This window comes from Arctopsyche grandis, chromosome 8 (assembly GCF_051622035.1).
Source record: "Arctopsyche grandis isolate Sample6627 chromosome 8, ASM5162203v2, whole genome shotgun sequence".
Classification (NCBI taxonomy): Eukaryota; Metazoa; Arthropoda; class Insecta; order Trichoptera; family Hydropsychidae; genus Arctopsyche; species Arctopsyche grandis.
This window is the reverse complement of record NC_135362.1, coordinates 15462963-15478121: the sequence shown is the minus strand read 5'-3', so window position 1 is coordinate 15478121 and position 15159 is coordinate 15462963. Positions and strand designations below refer to the sequence as shown.

General features: G+C 35.4%; 1 protein-coding gene across 2 annotated transcripts in view; it reads left to right on the top strand.

Moving 5' to 3' along the window:
* Nucleotides 1-15159, top strand: part of LOC143915487 (uncharacterized) — a 108068-nt gene that overhangs the window by 81327 nt on the left and 11582 nt on the right. The window lies entirely within an intron of this gene.

Genomic DNA, 15159 nt, shown 5'->3' with positions numbered 1-15159 from the left:
TAGGTTATCCAATTTAAATATAAATAAATATCTTGCAAGAAAATCGAAAATGATATTTCCTCAATATTTGCAAAATGGTTGGCCTTGAGTTTGTACTTTATGCTTATAATTTTGTTACAATGACAGTAAATACATATGTACTTATCATATTGATTACAAGTAATATATTGATGACGATTTCAAAGTACGACGTCCATGTTACTTTTTATTACAAATCGCTTCTTTGCAGATCGCAGTGTTGTTAATATGCAGGAAATTTACAGCATCCTGTTATGCAAGTCGGTGTTGCAGGATGCGATCGTTCCGCGCTTGAACAATGCGCAAAAAATTAATTAATTTCGTATATTTTCGATTGCGAATTTTCCACAACGGTAACGCATCAAATTTGCAAATGATTGCATTGCGTCATCGTTAACCCAAAGCCCTACTTCCTAACTGGTTCCATTCACAACGTAATCCTTTTTATTAGTAGTACACATCAAGTTTTTTTCGTCAATATGTACAACCTTGAACGTGTAGGATGTGCTATTAATTGTGTGCGAACGTTTGAAAAAACACGTGTTATTATTACGTATGGTTCTATTACAACTTGCTATTTGAGCTGGTACATACACGTATCATTAATTAGTGCCGCGATGAAAATCTGATCTCGATTATAGCAATTTGTAATTAAGAAACGTGCAATTATATGCGTGTTTTGACCGTTGTCCTAAATGTGACCATTTATCATGCACATAACGCTAGGTTACATGTCCACGGAGATCGTCTGGCGCTTACATACATGAATATTTGATTACTTCTTCATAATTCCTATCTAAAATTAGTCTTGTGTCATTTAATCATTATTAAATTTTTGATTGCCTTGACTCGTAATTGTTGTTTTTGTGAGCTATCTACCATATGGGCGTTTCTCTTTCGAAGAATTATGACAGACTTACCCATCTGAGCTTCGTTTAATCTCATGATTGTTTGCTTAGCTATTTTTGTATGCATCGTCGTAGTAATCTAATCATTCAATATAAAAAATATATATATTCACAATATACAATAAAACCACTGATGAAAAACCACATCGTGATCGTTTTTGCCGTAAATTACTTTTAAAGTATAGTAAATAGAATAGTACGTATGTATATATTTTAAATTGTTTTTATTAAGTTCTATAGAGATTACAATTTTTTTCCTGGGTCTGAAGTATCTCAAGGACCACAGGTTGGGCACCGCTGTGTACTAGCTACCTACATAGTACACATCTTCATTAAATTTGTTCTATAATCTTATGGAAATTTTACTTACTAAAAAGGGCATGCAATTGAACCGCTTATTCTCGATCCTATGCATGCTTCACGTTCAGACAGACATATAGAAGTGCATTCCTTTACTGTTGTATCTGTCTGAGAATCTCACTGGCCTTGTACTCACTGTACATTTGGTCAGGTACCATCTCATCAAAGTGCAAGAATGTCAGGAGTATGCCACGCCTTCTACTTACTGGATTGTTATCACTATGTACTCGCATCGTTTCTGAATATCTTCTCGAATCATAATCAAGACCATCATTAGATAAACGGATTTTGCGCATTTGAAACGAGTATGTGTAAGGCGATGTGTCACCTGCCCTCTCTCCATTCGAATCTTTCAAGTTTCAAATTTTCCTTAGATGAGCACACTTCTCCGTGCGATCTAAACGAATGTTGGCTAGTTGCGAGAGGCCATACGTACTGACTTCAAGGTTTGCCAGTCATTCACACTGAACTTGATTTCGGATCGTTGAGCACTGTCTGCCCGTCTGAAATGTTGCAAAAACGTGCCACGTTTTGTTACGAAACGGTAACAACCTGATTTTTTACGTCGTTCTCTACTGTACATAAATACGGAAATACTAAATCCTGCTTAATTTCTATTCGACTGAATTTATTCAAATCCCCATTTGAGCGTTTTTGGGTGTGCGTGGATTATATTGGATAGTGAGCACCGCGAGACAAATTCCCAGACGACTCCCACTCTGACTAGATCACACAATTGAATCAAAGGGATTCGCCTGTCATCAATCATAAGCTTTTGACCCCGTTGAATGACAAAGTCAACCCATTCTATTAAGATCATAATTTATAACTTTCCGTGGTTTTTTCCTAGGCTTAACTTTCGTATACATTTCCATACTTAAATAGCTTTTGTTAGTAAGTATGTGTTGTGATATTTTTAGGAATTGTTTTTTTCTTTTGATGCTATTTGCATTTAATCAATCTGCGGAATGTTTATTCTCCGTCAATCAAAATTCGCACCAGGTTCGCAAAACGCTCTTTTTCCGTTCGTTGCAATTCGTGTGACCCTATTTTTTACTTCATTTTATTTTATCCCAAGGTACGTTCCAGTGTATCTCTCGCGTTTTTTGAGGTTTTTACACCTTTTATGTACGTTTTTATTACTTTTTAGCTGCCTCGAAATAGCTTGGGTCTGTCGAGCGTCAAAGTGTAAATAAAAAAGCAACGGTTCCAGCAGTCCGTTCCGAAGACCTGCTGTCGTGGATTTCGTACAATATTTTAGTATTCTGATGCGTACATTTTATATTTATAATCTTGTGCATTATTAAATATGTCGGAATGTGATGTTTCGCTAAAAAAAAACAATATTGAGTCAATATTGAAATTGCCTTGGCCTTGTAAGATACCAGTTAACCACTATTATGTGTCCATTAGATTATTAATAGTAAAATAAATTTTCTTATATATGTAGATGAAAAACTTGAAAATTCGTTGAAAGTTATTTATTCTACATTTTTTCGCTTCATTTCATTCGTTTTCCATTCAATATTATCCACAAAGCGATCTTCGTTTCGCCTTTCTAAAATGCTGCCTTTCTCCCGTTCAATTTTCAGATTATGATAAAACTTGTGTGAAATAAGATCAATCGATCCGCTATTATCAACGTAAAATTAGCATATATGTACCTACATTTTTTTTTTCGATTTCGTTGAAATTTCCTACGCAACACCGCATGCTTCAATTAATTTTGCTGCCCACTGGTTTAGAAACATTGGACCTTGTTATAATTATAGCAACAATAGATTCTTTATACGGTATCCGTTAAGTAAATAAATAATATCTTAATTTTATTATAAATATAATACTTATCGAATCCGCCTTCTAATTTATTTGCAACCATATTCATATTATGGATTTATGTGAAATTTTTATCTCTAGTCGTTCAGATAGTGATCAGAAGCCCGTGCAATTTTGGTTTGAAAAAATCAATATGTCGTTTATTTCATCGTGTCAACCGTTTATATGCATTTGACAGCCAATTTCAAGGTTTCGTTATTATAATTGTAATGAAAGATATAAATAATCTAAAAGTCGAACGGATGCCAACTAAGGTTAGCTGAACAAACCTTGACCACGTTTTTCACCAACGATTTTCTGTTTTCATTAATCACAACTAATTCTTTTCTTAGCTTACTTACATATGTACATACATAGATCGTTTTGAACATGAAGTCAGATAATCTAAACTCCTGCCTTTTTCGTTTACGTTTATCTTCCTCTATTATTTTTATACAACATCAAACGGTGCTATTTTTTGCGTCAGTTTACATAAGACGTAGAACTTTCTTTCGATGTTGCATCACGTCTATTTTTCCGAACAGCTCTTCATTCAACATTTTTTTAGTAACTCAATATGAAAAACTCGTTTGCTCACGACCTTGATTGTTGCGTGTTTTCTTTTAATCATTTCAATGACTTTTCTAATTTTAATATTCAGTGCCAAATTTCCATCCTATCTCATTGTTATTATATTTCATTCTAAAATATAATTTTTAAATTTAAGTTAATTTCATTTTAGAAGACATTGAACTAGTGAGATTAAAATATGATACAAAAATATGTGTATGTACTCGGTAGAGCATTTTTAAATTTTGTTTCTTTAATTTTTACGTTGCGATACTTAATGCAATTGCAATTTATTTGATTATTACTATTATTTCGTTTTGAGATAATAACGAAACTTTATCTTTATGCGGTTTTAAATTATATTTTTCAGATTGCTCTCGTTCAGTGAACCTTTATTTTAATGATGTTTCAAAACAACTTTTTCATTTATTTTGTGAGACTTTTTCAGTTTTGCGTCTTAATTAGTAATGTTGCTTCAAGACAACCACCATTTTCATCGAATAATTAATTCAATTAACCTTACAATATTTTTTCCTTCGATTACATTAAATCTTTGTATTTGTGCGTTTTCTCTCCAATATTCCCAACCTTGTACGTGCTTATGATCAGTCTCTCATCAAATTATGATTTTGTTAATGCTCAAAATCGATTTGAGCTACATCTTTTATAAACGTGTACATCCAAAGGCGATTATTTCACGGGCTGATATCCTCGAAGACGTATTAATTGCGAATCGAATTCAATTTATTATGAAAACGATTTAATAAATAGGCTCATTCCATTCAAATTGCAATTGTGTATTACTTACACGTACGTTCAATTTTTAAGGTAGAAGGTATTGACCTCAGATTTTTTTTCTATCTCGAAGTTTTCGTTTTTGAATGCATTGGGAATTCATAGAGGGTCATTCGACACACACTTTAAAATCGAGATATTTCTGTCTTGCGTCAAATGAATATTTCATCGCGGCAAGTTAACCAGTTCCCATAGCCATAACGGATTAATCCGTCATGCATTCGTTTATCGATCTATACCTTTCCAACCGTGATATTTTTTCACTGCACTTTTTATTGTTAAGTACAATATGTAGGGACCGAATACTCATTACTGTGGGTTTTGTGTATGACCATTCGTTAAATTACGTTCGAGTTATAATAGTTTCCGACTATAATAGTTTCTGTTTACTCGGACGTTTTGTGGAATGAGACAAGACATTTCGTGATACGCCATCTTGCTTAGTTCAGTTGCACCGTATTTATGGGATGCACTTTAGCCGGTTAGCGTTCACCTGATTATTGCACCTCTGCATTACACATCAAACATGTTGACTCATCCACTGTTTTTAGTTTACATTTAACTTCTTATACACGTTCGTGACGAGCCTTCGTGACTTTCGGATAATAACTGTTGCCCCAATTCCTCCTTTTGAAAACACTAATACTTTGCTGATACCAAAATGAAAAAAAAAAAACAACTTTATTTTTAACGACTTGTGCTGCATTGCAAAAAAAAATGATTTAGATACATCGTGAATCAATTTACACTGAACCTGTCAACACCAAAGTCACTTGATGACAACAATTCAAGAACCGCTATTAAACGTATTATTTAAACACATATGTACAAGTCAGACATCTTAGCTCACAGATCAATTTACATGTCTGGTTTAGAGTTTATTGGGTGCTAACACTCGGAATATACTGAATGACAGAAGTATTCATTTGGAGGGGTTGTGAGAGAACTCCTACCACGAATTTGGACACGATTTCTCGTTTTTTTTTAAATTCCTGTTTATTTTTCTGTTTGTTTTGTACATCTAGTTATTCGTTTGATTTTTCCAATGTTATATAATGTTCTGTATTCTGTAAACCTGAAGTTACTAATGGGAGTTAAAATGTAAGAAACTTAAATTTCTTAATACATATTTGACATTTAATCCAGCTATATGAATTAATTTAGCTGAAAAAGTTATTACATAGTCACCGCATCGGTTTCAAGTGCATATCTCTTCTATCGACACGTTCACGATACACTTATCGACTTGAGTGATTTGGCATCGGCTTAGTGTAATTTTGTCAAAAATCGATTATGGTTTATTTTCGTGTCGTATTCGCGATATTCTACACCGATGTCTGTATACAGCGTGGGGTGGGGGTGACCGCATACATATTCGTGGCGACTAGATGCTGCCGACCGCAGACAGAAGAAATTCAATATGCGGGAATAATAGTCTTATCGAAACTTATCTAAAACTCCAAGAGTACCTACCCAGTTGCAGCATTCATAAGTTAGCATTTTAGCTCTGTACAAGTGAATTCGATTCGTCTGGGTGCATTTCCACTGCAGTCTCCGACTACTTCCGTAATCGAAAAATTTCCTTCCGAAAAACTCTTTTCAACATCAGCATGAATTTACTTTTCCAACGTGATTACTTATGTTCATTTTTATTTTTGTTTCAGGTAAGCGCTTGCTATCCGTCTATTCCATTGTCTAAATCTCCACACAGGTTTGCGTATAATTATTTTATCATTTCGGTGACATCTTCAACTTGATTTGTGTGATTAAAATGTAATTTTGGTATTGGAGCAGGTAGTCTAAAAACTGAACTACATACTTATATTATTAATAAAAAATAATTTGGCAGCCAAAATTAATTTCAGATTTTATCAAATGAACACATCCATGTGTTTCCTATCGATTATGTAGTTTTATAAACATACATTTTAGCTATGTATAGTATTATAAAATTGCACGTTAAAATGATTTTAACATATGCTATTATTACAAACTTCTTTCCACACCCATGACTTATATTTTCATTAAAACTGAATTGATAAGACCATTTAACACTTACGCAAGAAGTAATTCGGCGCTAGGTGCATACATATACTTCAAATGATAGATCATTTCAACTTTTTTCTGCATTCCAGAATTAGGTATTATGTGGCCAAAATATTATAGTTTGCCAAACAGTGCATTGGAGTTTGAGCATATTTACACAACTTTCATATCGGAGCAATTTGCTATAAAACAAACAGCGATAAAGAGCGCAGATAACGTTGCACGCGAAATATTATCCTGGATTTTTTTTGCATCACAGTAGAGAAAATAATGTGATAAAACTCGATCCACTAGTGTAAGAGGGGATAAAGCTGTATGTGTCTACAAAACAATTTACGCAATGTCACCCCTACTAGAGCGAGGTGCTCGGGGCAATCGTCTGGGTCGCTCCTGGGTAATAAAACCATGCAAATGTCTTCATAAATTATTCAAAGGGCAACCTATTGGATACAGTGAATCATATTATGCACCTTCAGCACACTTACAAATCCCTTTGACCTTGCACACTTCGACGATGAGTGCCCTCAGTGACCAAGTACATATCTGGGTGCTTGTGAATACGGTGCTATTCTGGATATGATCTCTAGTTATCTCCTTTTGACCGTGGCTTTCGTTCAATGCGTTTGAGTCAATGCACTTCGGTTGGCCAGCGTCCAAACGATGCTTTCGTCGAATCCGCAGTGCATCTTCGATGCATATCTCATATCGTTTAATACTGTCATATAATATTATTCGTGGACGTGTTCGCTTCAATTTTGCATACATAAATGGTGAACGTGCCCGAAAAAAATGCACGCTACGTCACCGGCAAACTGAACAAACATCGACTCTCATGCAAATTTCGGCAAACTTGTTTTTCGTCGCCTATACTTAAGTTTCTATGTTTATAAACGTATCACATCCTGCGTGGGTCATAAGGATTCGCTTGGAATGATCATTGGAAGCAAGGGCGGTCTAAAACCTGACAGTGTAGGCGAATTATTATATTATATTTGTGGCTTAACGGCCATGTTTTGATTGGGAAAAATTATTTTGAATTGAAATTGACAATGGAGCATTTGTGGTTTTGTTTACATAGAATTGATTTTCTGCGAAATACAGTTATGGCTCTATATTGTGTCAGCGTATTCTATGGAAGTACATACTATTTTGAATGCTGATTTGTTTTTGAGAATATGAGCCGTGAACTTTTTTACATTTTATATGCGCAAAGAAGCGCTGCCCACTTCCGTTTCCCCCAAGATTGTATCATATTTATTATAATGTGATGGTGTTATTTTTGCATTTTTACACAACATTTCATAATTATGCATACGAATCTCGTGTTCATTCATTAGCTCTCGTTTCGAAGCGATTGTGATATTTTTCATAGACTTTTTGTCAGTCTTTTCATACATAGGGATATTTTGAGAATGGTTGGTTGGTTTAACTCGCACACGATGTGCCTTCCTCTCAGTAAAATTTCGCTAAATATAACAAGCCTTCCCCTCCGGCAAAAGTGCACCGGTGCAATAATAAAGTCTCCGTATTTTTTCAGCTTCAGCTAACGAGTGCCTGATGAATGAGGGTCTGGAACTAAAGAGACCGACGTTTCCACTCACTTGGATACGCGCTGCAACTTTTGCCTTTGATCGTTAACAAATGACGCTTTTTATCTACGTATGAAGTATATATGTACATATGTATATGCATGTACATTCTTATGTATTTCCTGCATGTATTCTAATTTCGCTCGTGCAAACTTATTCACATGTAATCTTTCATTTTTTCTCACTTCTGCAGTATCCATTGGACTGGGTCGTAGGCGTCGACCAATTAATTTTTGTAATTATTTTTTATTGTTTAGAAACGCTATTGTGTCAGATCCATTGATTTTGTGTAACAAATGCTTGTCGACGTTTGTGCGTCGGCGTCGGTAGTAGACGCCGTAACGTCGACTCTTTAATTTGATGGTATTGTTATGATAATATCACCCACGATGCATTTTTGTAAAGGTCGTTCAGTTTCGATTTCCTCGATTAAATTTATGTTTTGTTCCGTAAAATTGGTTACACGTCCATAAATTAGATTCTTATTTATGTACGGGTGTTTATTCACAATATTTAAATTAGTCATTCAAGACCACGAGACCGGAATACTAATAAAATTGAATTTCTCCACTCAAAACGATGCCCGCTTTATTGAAATTTTCTCGTGAGGCATTTAAACTCGACTCTTTTGTAAAAAATATGCTTTGATTGTAATGGGTACCATTTATCGGCCCGACAAAATAGCCGTATTTCCAGACAAATTAAGTACATATTTATCACGACATTATATGCAAATGACCATCTCTAAAACATTTCGCACTGCAAATTAAAATAGTGCCCCTCTCTAATATTAGCTCGCACGACCCAATCGGTGTCCGCCCGGTAAATCAAACGTCAAAAGGGTTGCCAAAATGACAAAATTTTGACAAAAATAAATACCGACCCTAACAACCTAATCTTAATGAATAAAACCAAACCTAACTTAACCTAGCCCTTAATAATTAAGTGTTGCCTGCTAAGATATTACGCTGTGTTTGGATGGATATTACGATGTGTGGACCATGAGGAGGGTGGAAATTGACAGGAGCGGGGCGATGCGCTATCATCCAACTGTCCAAAATTATAATTTCACTGATAGGGGCCAGTGAAAAAGTAATTGGATATGATTTCACTGAACTATACCTAGTGAAAATATAACTGGTTATGACGCCGAATCTGTCGTGCGAGCTATTTTAGAGATGTTAATTTGACATTAAATGTCGTTTTAACATATGTCGTGTAATTTATTTTACAGCCGTGCCAAAAATATTATCCTTTTTAATTACTTTATTCAATTCATTTTTCAATAAGCAGTTAACTAGACGCTCAGTGGTCGTTCTGGTTATCATCATAATTATCTTAGTATACTATTTATTATACATACATACATACATTTCGATTAAGTGTATCGTTTCATTTTGAGGATAAAGGCTATATAAACTCAACCATTAAATACCTATGTATGTATATGTATGTATGTATAAATACATACATATGTAACACAAAGCTTCGTCTTGAATTATTATTTTTACTTCATTCGCATTGAATTCATTAGTGCTTTATTGCTGGAAACTTCAAAAGCAATCTTCGAAAATCCTACATAATTTGCATTGTCTAATAAATTAAAAGCTTTTAAAAACATGTTTACATTTTAAAATACTTTCGTTTTAAGTCTTTACTTTAATTCAAACTAAGCCCTTTAAAATTTCAATCTCAGAATTGGTTTGGATTTTCAATCAACTTAAAGTTTTTGAACGTGTGAGCTACAATGCCAATATTTTCTTCAGACATTGGACAACATCCTTTTTTTATTTATTTAACTTTGCCAAAATCTTCGTCATTTAGCAAGAGGGATCTTTTCGTATTATACAAGGAACATCGACCCGATCTTCCAATGCGAAACCTGTTTGCGGCCATACACCCGAAGCTCACAAAAGTTAAACCTTTACGTACCGTTGTTGGTTCCGAATATGTACTCCAATCGAGAGGGCTAAGCATCCAGATTTACCCTCTGGATGCTTCTGGATCGCACTCGCTATTTCCGTCCTGTCTCCAGCGTTGCCCGACTGCGTTATTAGCGTCAACTTATTTTTTCTTCTCCTTCCTTTTTCAATTCATCTTCATCTCCTTGTGTCTCTTTTTGTATGTGGACGACCGAACGCCTAGTTTCAGATAATGCACTGGCGACTTTTTTGTGGGATGTTGTCACGCATGCGCCCGCTCGGCCAAATTGTGTGGGCAGTCGATTCTGATTTTGAATTTTCAAATTGAATTTGATTGCGTTTCCATAAATACCTACCAGTAATAGATTATCTGTGTGAATTGAAATTGGCAAAGACCAGACCAAATTAACATGAAATTGGCGAAGAGGAAGATGTTGATCCTTCAGTTGCATGGTAGTGTCACCTGTCTCTGCAGAGTAAGGGCGAAAACACACAGCACGGAACGTGGCACATGAACGTCGACAAGTTCTCCTACATTTCTTCAAATATGGGATACACCGGTATCGATCACTGTCAAGCAAAGATATAAATACGAGGATACAATTATACCGAAAATACTCCAGGTAGTCATATTGGGGCGGGGCGTGTTGGGCGTTCCATGAATATGTGCAAGGCACGGCCCATTTTTTTTCTCAAGAAAAATATGTGCAAGGCACGGCCCATTTTTTTTCGCAAGAAAAGTATGTGCAAGGCACGGCCCATTTCAAGTATCTAAAAAAAACCACGTGCCACGTGCATCGCTGTGTGTTTTCGCCCTAATTGAATTATATCGTGTTTGCAATTTTCAAAGCATCTACCTCTCGCAATTTATTTAAATTTATTTACGGTCTTAATTTTTCAAAAATTTCATTTTAAAATTGTCAACGTTGCTTCTCAAAATTAAATCCATCACAAATCCCAGGCCGAGCCCGGGTCGTTTCGATCAATAATACGCTCTGTGCCGTTGCACTACTCGCATACTATATAGACACGTATATAATAAGTATTAACTGTCCCAGTTTGCACACTCGAAAGCTGCAAGCCGCTCTGCATCCTGGTTTAATCCTATTATATCCCTAGAATCCTTCACACGGTTTGTTGAGTCCGAAATAAATCGACGATTCAACTTTTACATCAAGTCGCTTCCGCCATCTTTCTAATCCTGTCATGTTTTGGCCACCATTTGCAAGCTGACAGGAAGTCGGCCCCCGAGTGGATAATGGCCATATTTAGAATTGGACAAATTGACTGTAGCGACAGTACTGATGTACGTTTCGCCAGTATTTTATACTCATGTATTTTTCGTTATAAAATAATGTATCTGAATACTCCTTAACGGTTGAGGTTTTGTGCTTCGCAATATTCCATCATGTCATGTGTCCAGTTTGTGCGGTTATTCTGGGAAATCACGCAAAACCCTCCTCCACCGTCTTCTTATAGCTTTGCTTATCACCATCTGTTCCTGTCCGAAGTCTCCGAAAACTGCGATTTATTAATCCAGAGTGCAATTCACAGCAGTCGTCGTCGAGAGCTTGCATTCGTTGCAAGTAGCACTGATTAATTGACTCAATTACAAACCTCTACACGCACAAGAAAAGCTCGTTTTTCTAAAATTGCTCCCAGTTTGCATATAATTATGTTTGCACCCTTGATTTTATGTTTGCACTTATGAGCAATTGCGTGTATAAACCAGAAATATATTTTAAAAAAGTAACCATCTCATTAGATTTTAATCATGCTCGTCCACTGATTTCAAATACATTGTATGATAATTTGTTACACCAATGTATATTTGGTTGAATCATACATACACGTAATGATACTTAATTTACCCCTATCTATGCCGGCGTCATTACAGAATCATGCGCCGCATTTATTGATGGTCGGTTATATACATCTTCATTTTACTTCTGCGTAAATATAGCGTAGCCGGCAACGATTTGATTTGTTTCTTCAACTAGGCTCGTAGTAAATTGGAAGTCTTAATTATGCCTTGAAATCGGTTTAAATTATGCGTTCGATAATTACAACAACGTTCTGGCTTGTTTTACGATTTATTTTTGTGGTATATGTACACACGAGGTAAAATAAAAAAAAAGTGTTTCTGAAATACGGCAACCATACATAGTTGATTTTCATTGTGTATTTTAAAAGCTCTTCTGTAATCCTACGCTGCTTTCATCTCATCGTACGATTGAGGGTTGGTTGGAAAATCCTCTCGAAGGCCTTAATCCATTTTTTTCGATTCAGTTTCGAATGTACATAGTGGCAAATGTCGCTTTGATTCGGGTTGGCTTTTGCATCCTTTGAACGATTTTATTCCGCAGGATTTGCATAAATGAATATTTATCATTTTGGAATTATACATTCAGTCGTGCACCATCCACTACTGTGCGCAAGTTTCGATTAACGTACTTTTGTATATTCCCTCTCAATGCTTTCACAAATGTATATAATTTAATATTATATTTGTGCAATCGGTTTTAAAAACTAGTTTAATTCCTGTAAAATTTCCATTGTAGCTTTGATACAACTTTTGAATTCATATACCCAAACGAAAGCTGAAGTTTTATCGAGTTTCAGCGAGAAAGTGTTGGTTACCAGTTTAATTGCGCATGAAGAAAGTGATTAGATTGATGTCTTTCAACTTGTCGATTTCGATTCAGCTTCCAAATGAAGCTATACGCCACAGAAAGAACTGTAACAACTCGTCTAGCATTGACACCTGTCCGTCGTACATCAAACGACTGCGTTCATTATCATCATCACTGCCGTCATAATCAACCGCAGCATCAACATACAATGTATACAATTAATCAGCGCCAGCTACGTAATTATCCGGTTCGGTTGACCGCCCTTGCTAACTGGCCCGGTTTTTCGCATCCGCTGCTTCTTCCACTTCTTCCTGTCGATTATTTTCCTTTCTTCTGCGGTCCTTACTTTGAAGAAGACTCGTTCGTTATCTTCATGGTCAGATTGGCGCGAATTTTGTTCAGTTACTACATACTCCATACATTACCAATCGTGTCCTTATCTTTAACCGCTTCCTTTAATCGCACGATACCCACCACTCACTTCTTTGTTTGATTTTTATTTATTTATTGTATTCATCATTTCACAACTTATTTTATGAATTGTGACATTTCGCATTCATATGTTATTATATGTATATTATTTAATTGTACATACGAGCACATACATATGTGCTTATACATTACTACCCATAGTTAAACTTGGGGAGATGATACTAGTTCAATGGAATGTGAAGTATGTGGACAACGCGGCCATTTGCACCTTATTTTTGTACGACATTGCAAGATCGTAATCCTACAGATATAAATTCCATGATTATTTTAGTCACATTTTTTTCATATTGGTTTTTTAAAAATAGTAAATAGTACGAGATTTGTTGTTGTTTGAGGTATAATATTTTATATATAATCGTATATATTTCTTTAAAGTATAATTTTAGAGAGGCTTCTTTGAAGCGCTTCTTCACCATCTCCCTTTTCATAAAGTAATCAGTAACAGCCCCTCGTCGAGTAAAGAACGCCCCTAGCAAATTATGCATTGAATTCTCTTCGATAAATAATACCTCGTTATGAGATGATAACGTCCTTCTTCTCTTTGCATATTTCGGACACTTTAATGAATGTCATTATATTTCTTTTGATATCTCTGATTCCAATGCATTTGCTTTGGCAAAATGGCTTCATCGCGTCACCTCAAAAATATATGCAAGGAGTAAATACATACAACTTAGTTGGTGGTGAGAAGCGCTGAAGCGCAAAATTGATGGCCATGACCGAAGCTCTTGGCCTTTCTCACTTTTGTGCGATGACCACGTGATCTGTAAACATTAAAAATATTCATACATATATGTATATATTTACAATATAAGATGTAAGCTATTGCTTTTTACCTACTTCGCATACAATTTAAAATTAAGTTGACATATTTTTATGTCACAACGTGCCAGGTACATACATATATTCAAACAGGTAAATATTTAGTTTTATGCTTCCATTCTTTTCTTGTATGCCGACTGGCGCTATTGTATGTCAAGTGTACTGTATGTAAATTCCTAGTGATGAATATCGAATGTGAGCTGAGATGTCAGTTTGTCCTTCGGCGTGTGCTTTATTGGGTTTTCATTTCCATTTCAATCACCATTCTCTCTCCTGTTTACCCACACTCTTCACCCACATCGTTCGCGTTTTCGGAATCGTTTCTTGATCTAGATTTCTCGACGCATATTTTGAATGCATTATTTATGCACGTACCTACAATAAATGTACAGCGTCGTGAATTATTTACAGCACCATTCATTATAGTTTTTTCAGTTCGATAACAAGTCGACTTGTCCAAAACGAGTGGGGTCGAAACGATCGATTAAATTCGCTACATATTATATGTATGTATATGTACATTGCTCTCCACAATATCGTCCGTCGGCAGTCTGGACTCGAAAGGGTTGATTTTACAGTCAATGGTTGGAAAATTCGAAATTGCGCTGCGGACAGAATGCTCACTCTCCCGAATGGAAATTGATGAATATTTCAATTGCAAAAACGTCTGTTTCCCATTTTCATATTTATTTTTGTTTTTAAATATACATACATATGTATATTTATGGAAGGTAATCTTTCTATCGTATGTAAATTTGTACGATGCGAATTGACGAGGCGTACAAGCTTAATTCTTTACGAGCTTTTAAAGGATGGGGAGGATTTTAAAATGCTTCTAATGAAATGCCGGGAGGGGTCGTTAATCCCTCTGGTAAACATATCCCAAGCATATTTCACCAGTGGCATGTTGATTATCATGTAAATTGTATAATTTTATATAAGTACGTGCAAATGGGCATTATGCAAATTACCACAAACGTGATGCAATTGTGTCTTACTTAACACCTACATATGTATGCTCCAATTTGTAAGCAAGTTTAAAATTTCTTTCTTGTAAAACGTGCACACACTCATTCGTACATCCTGAAGCTTTCAGCATTGCGGTTGTACTACGGACATTGCAAAATACATACATATGCAATATGATGATTGTTATTATATCTCCAAAACGTATGACTGAAATGATGAA